Source organism: Rhododendron vialii, chromosome 8a (genome assembly GCF_030253575.1).
Source record: "Rhododendron vialii isolate Sample 1 chromosome 8a, ASM3025357v1".
NCBI lineage: Eukaryota > Viridiplantae > Streptophyta > Magnoliopsida > Ericales > Ericaceae > Rhododendron > Rhododendron vialii.
The window spans coordinates 32,640,805-32,646,870 of NC_080564.1; positions in this window are offsets into that span (position 1 = coordinate 32,640,805).

The window sequence follows — 6,066 nt, forward strand, 5'->3', positions numbered from 1 at the left end:
AGAGTGTCGAATTACTAGAATGCCCTCCGGGTTTTTTTGATATTACCAATTAAGAATACTCCAACAGGCAAATGTATTGGCGGTTACATTCTGTTAAATTACTTCAACTATCGTGTATTTTAAAGGGAATTTGATTTCTACCCTTCCTTTTTTGATAATCACATTTTTTTTTGGATTTTAGTGTTGGAAGTTTATGTATTTTTTTGGCTAAAAGACAAAAATAAGGAGTGTGAATATAAAAAAAGAAGAAGTGTAGAAATCAATTCTATTTTAAAGTTAATTTTCTGATATAGCTATCGATGCCTGATCAAATTAATTTTTTGCGAGTATACATAATTTTCCGGGCTTTACAAGACAAGCAGTTCAAATTAACACAATGAATGCACAATGATTTTCACAATAGCAGTAGCAGAGAAAATCAATGATTTCCAAACCATAGGAGTTTAAATTCTTTCCACTTAGGGCGGAAACCAACTTATTGTAGGCCCCATCGTGCATTTTTTGCTAACCTAAATCGTTCATCTTGTAGAGTTAGCAGAATAGTACAGTATATTCTTGCCAAAAATCAGGTTGATACTTGATCGGACATCGATAGGTACATCAAAAATTAAATTTTAGTTTCTAAAATAAACGATCATGAATAGTTTAACTTTAAACCTATCTACCATCGATTTTATAAATAACATTCAATTTTGTATATACCTACCAATACCAATGTCCAATAAAGCTAACTTTTGTGGAGATATAGGGCCTGTGTTGATAAAACTGAAAACTGAATGCTGAATTTTTTAAGCCGAAAAGCTATTTAGTAAACATATTAAGTACTGAATTAAAAAAATGATAAATTAATTTTAGTTCTGATTCTCTTAATTTATTAATGGTCACAATGTACTTATAATAATGGTGGCATTATGGTGGTGGCGGTGGCGACGGTGTGGTAATGGTGGTGGTGGCCGGTGATGGAGTGATAGGGGAGTGGTGGTGTAGTGGTGGTGGTGGTCATGGCGGCGAAGTGGTGGTGGTCGTGGCGGCGAAGTGGTGGTGGTGGTAGTATAGTGATTAAATGCAAATACACAAAAATTCAGTCAGAATTAAGTAGCTCAAAACTATTTAATTTTTTTTCAACTTTTTAGCCTACATTTTAAGTATCACTTAATTTGTTAAGCAATATAAAATATCGTTTATTAAACCTACTGAATCACTTATTACTTAATTGATTCAATTTTAAGTGCTGAATTTAGATAATCAAACAAACCCTTAGAATGACATCATTATTCTAAACAATCTCTTAAATACATTATTCTAAATAAATACATATTTGTAAAAAAAACTCGTGTTTTTCACCTAAGGTGTATAAAATTTAAACTCGTGTTTTCCTGTGGCCAAAAAAAGAAAAAGAGAAAACACTCATGCGTTGGGATATCATGGTGTTCGTTGTCGGCCGTTAGGGTCGTGGAGCCCGCGGTGGGCGTTGGTAGGTGTTATCAACCTATCGGTGAAATCAAACCAAAGGACAAAGGACAAAAGGCTTCTTCTTTCTTTTCTTTTCTTTTCTTTTTTTAATCCGAAGCACAACTTTCATTCAATAAAAGTTTCCTTCCGAACATTGAGATAAGGAGCTACAATCAAATCCAATACACTAATCGACACATAACGGAAAGGGATACACACAAACAAGCGAAAAAGAGAGAGGGGAGGAGGGGGGTGGAGCGGTGGAGGGGGCGGCCACCTCCTCCGAAGGAAACTCTATCTGCTGAAAAGTTTAGAGGGAGAATGGGTTTTTTAGAGAGAGAATGGTGAGAAGAAAAAAAAAATACTAACTCAGAATTTGTCTTTTGGTGGTAGAGCAGCCGTGGTGGTTGAAAAGGAACAATAGGGAAAAAACTAATGTTACTATTAAAACTGATTATTGGAGTGACATATTTTTTTAAGCAAAATATTGTGCACATCTCTATTATAAAACAGAAGGGTGTGGGGACAAGTTGGTGGAACGGTTTCGATTCATTTAATCCAAAGGCTGTAGTGCATCCTCCCACTTCCCGGTTAAGTGTCCATGGTTTTCATGTAAATCACACAACTGTCATCCTCTTCTTCCAACCAGAATGCGTAGTGCCGTAGGCACGGGCTAGCACTAGTTACAATATATGATGGAATCATTATTCATGAATCAGATGTTGTTGATCGATCTTTCGCCATCTTCAAAATTATCCACGATAAAATATTATAGTTACATTTGACACCACTTCTGATTGCCAATTATACTTATGTAGTGTTTATGTTATTTCTATAGCACCACTATCATCAAATTAAGTGCATTTTATTTGCATATCAAATCGTCAAATTTTTTAACTACATAACAATAGTACATCATGTTTTAAATCGTACTATTTTTATTGTTTTGCACGGGCAATCTTCTCTAATCTCTATCCATGTTGATAGCTAGCTTCCGTCATATACATGTTGTTTCTTTTGACAATGCCGGTTAAAATTTAATTACTCGAATTTAATCTATCTTTATTGTCGGTCGCTCCATGATCATCGCTATTTTTTTTTAAAATTTTCGAGTTGGTTTTGTTTTTCCTTCCTATTAAGCACTAAATTAAACAAAGTAAGTCCCGGGATCGTAATAAAGATTTGAGATTGTAGCTTGATCATATGCACACAAAAAAAAAAAAGAAGAGAAAAAGAGAAAAATGAATTATGCAGATCAACAACGAAAGCTAATAGAAGATGATCATTATCCATGATGACTCAACGAAATTAAATTACAATGGCGGTCTTCAAACGTTTTGTTTAGCATCATCATGTAAACAAGCCGTTGCCATTTTTCCAAGTAATAAAGCTAAAGCTAACCTCCTTTTGGAATATGGAGTGGAACACTGTCATGATTTTTCTGTTTCAAATCTAACATTGTATATAGTACTAGCCCTTAGCCCAAATCTAAAGGTTCTATGTTGGTTACCAGAGAGGTTTGCTAGGTCTTTACCTTCAGGACTCCGAAATTTGTCAAGATGCGCACTAGCTGACTCAAACGTTCGATCATCATAAAGAATTAGGAAGGGTTTTCTGTTTCTTTATTTTTTGTTCTTCGCATTCAGCCAATTTTACGCTCTCTCTTTTTCCCCTCTTGTTTTTTCATCGTAGATTATTGAAAATCCATAACTAATTGTGGATATCGAATTCGCTCATTTGAAATCAACGTAAACATAAGCAGAATCATATCCTTTTATCAGTGACAAAAAATGTAAAAGCTGATCAAGTTTAGAACAGAAGACGAAATAGATTGAAGATGTTTGTAACTTGTTGCTAGCACCAGCGGCAAATACGGAGCTCTAGGAATTTTTTTGAATGTTCGGTTGACCATTGAAGGCTCCAAGTAGAGCCGCCTCTAGCTGGCACGATTGTGTATAAAAATAACATACATGTGATACAGACTACAGTTGCATTTTAGATGAATCTGTCGATGTTGGGCCGGATGTCGAAATACAGACTAAGAGCAAGTTTATCAGCCTAGCAAAACAATCCTTTGAAGCCATTTTACCTCATTAAGATACCAAAGTTGGTCTACACCAGCTTCGACAAAGGAGAAGCTAGTTTGCCTTTGTGAAAACTGTTAGGTAAATGTACCAAATCACTATTCACAATGCATCCATTAAAATATTGTTTCTTTTCTCTCTCCTCCCTATCACTCCCCCCCCCCCCCTCTCTCTCTCCAAAAAAGAATTAGTATTCTAAATAAATGATAGGTAAAGTAGAGAGTATTGATGTAGTGTTGAAGGAGATATGAGTAGGTAAAATGAAAAAATTGCACCGTTTATTAGCATTTTTACCTTTTAACCGGTAAACTTGCTCTAAGTTCTCATCCAGCTATCTTAGGTCCAGTTTGGACTTTTAGGCACTTAAATTACTGATCAGAACCATTTCATTATGTTGAGCTCGTCGAGGTTCATGTGAAAATCAGCTTTATCTAACAGCAATATGTAGGTGCATGAACGAAACAGATTTTTGCAACAAAAATTGCATTAGGTCAAGCGAAATTTTTTACGTGGATGACATACTTGAGAGCCATACAGAATAAACGATTTTAATCATTATTGTAGACTCAAATTGGGGCTCTCACAAAAGTCCAAACTGGACTAAAACTTAAGAAAATTGGGAATGCACTAAATTTTTTATTTTTTGTGCACAACTTCTTCCAGTTTCTCGGTAACACACACAGCTGAGACTAATTTTGCACATTACTCCATCTTAAACCTCCCTCCATCTCTCTTGAGGGAAAAAAAAAAAAACTCTTTAGTTCCGGCCAAACTATATCATTACTACCACGCATTGCATAACCAAAGTCCTATACTTTCAGGTCCAGAAAATAAAAAGTAATTCTCACCAGGTCTTTTCTAATTAATGATATAAGGTTCACTTGGCACATCAGGACTATCCATTTCAGTTTTGAAGAGAGAAAAAAGGATAGAGAAAGAGGAGAGAGAGTGGTGGGGTGAGAAGAGAGTGAAGGTTTCAATCTGAGTCGTCTAACACAATTTTGGATGGCCCGAATGGGCTACTTAGGCACCACGTGGGCATGGTCACGTGGTACCCACCTGACACCGAAAAATTTCTCGGCTGCAAGGGTTTATCGTATCTCGATGGGGAGAAATAGCAAAGTGTTTAGTGGTAAGGTGTTTACATTAGTGATTACCTTACGTAGTATAATTTTTTGGTTTTGTCTTTATTTATTTTTTATTTTTTGCATTTGTTAGTTTTACGGCAAATTTTTATGTGATATAGATTCGTCTCGACGAGAGGAATCAGAAAATTAAAAAATTATAGTATGACTTTTACACAAGTATTTTGGAAAAATTCCAAAGAAAAGCTTAAAAAGTCCTCTCGTCGAGACGAACCCATATCACATAAAAGTTTAGTAGAGAACTAACAAACGCAAAAAAAAATTGAATAAAAACAAAACCAAAAAATTGTGGTGCGTAAGTTAATCACTAGTGTAAACGGGGTCCTCTGATTGTGTGTTCTCTTGTACTCATTAGATTACTACGTATTAATAATATCCTCTAACGAAAGGTCAGTTTAGGAAATTTTCAAATCTACTCCCAATTAGGTAGGGTGGTCCTTTCACAGCATTTTGCTGCCATAAAGCTGCTAAAAGTCACATGTTTAATTCTACTAATACTACAATACTAGCTCAGCTTATATACCAGATTCATCCATCCACCATTTCAAATTTCAAAAACAGATCTCACTTTCTATTTTCAGGCACTTTGTTTGCTCCTTCCACTTAGCTCAATTGGTACTTCTATAGAAATATAAAATAGGAAAGGGTACAACTGTTGGTGCATATGTATCTTTCTCTTAATCGGTTATGTAACAAATCGATATTGAATAAGTTATTAATGAAAGCTCATGAACTCAGATTTGAGCTGTTTGATCAGTTTATTGGTTCTAATTTTAAGCCTCCAAATGCACTGTCATTCCATTTTTTCAGTTGCATTTATGAATATGGTTCTACGTGATTTAAACCGTTCGTCCCTCTAACAAATGAAACTTGACACACTAACATCCCAAAAATTTGAATAGCTTGATTTTCAATCAATATCATGTGCTAAACCAAGCCGAGTAATAATTTATTTTAAGTTCCTTTTAAAAGTTTATTTTAATTTTAAAAACAAGCCTCGTCGGTTCAATTTTCTTGCATTTTTGTTACTGCTACTAATTACTACAAATCTTGTCAATTCGAAATTTCGGTTACATTTATGGATCTGGTTCAACGTGATTTAAAATGTTCATTCACCAACAAATAAAATTTGACACGCGAAATGACCTATGACACCCTGGCAAATTTCAAACAACTCAGACCCACCAGGGGTAAACGTTTAATTAAAACGTAAACACAAAGGATGAGCTGGCCCAGCGAGGTAACGATATCAAATTTTCCATTAAGTACGCAATTAAAGATATAGTTATAATCAAGAACTGTCTTAGTCAACCTTTGGTCAAACCTCGAGGCCATCACTGTAAATTCGGACTGAACGCATAATTTAAACGTTAATTCTCTCTCTC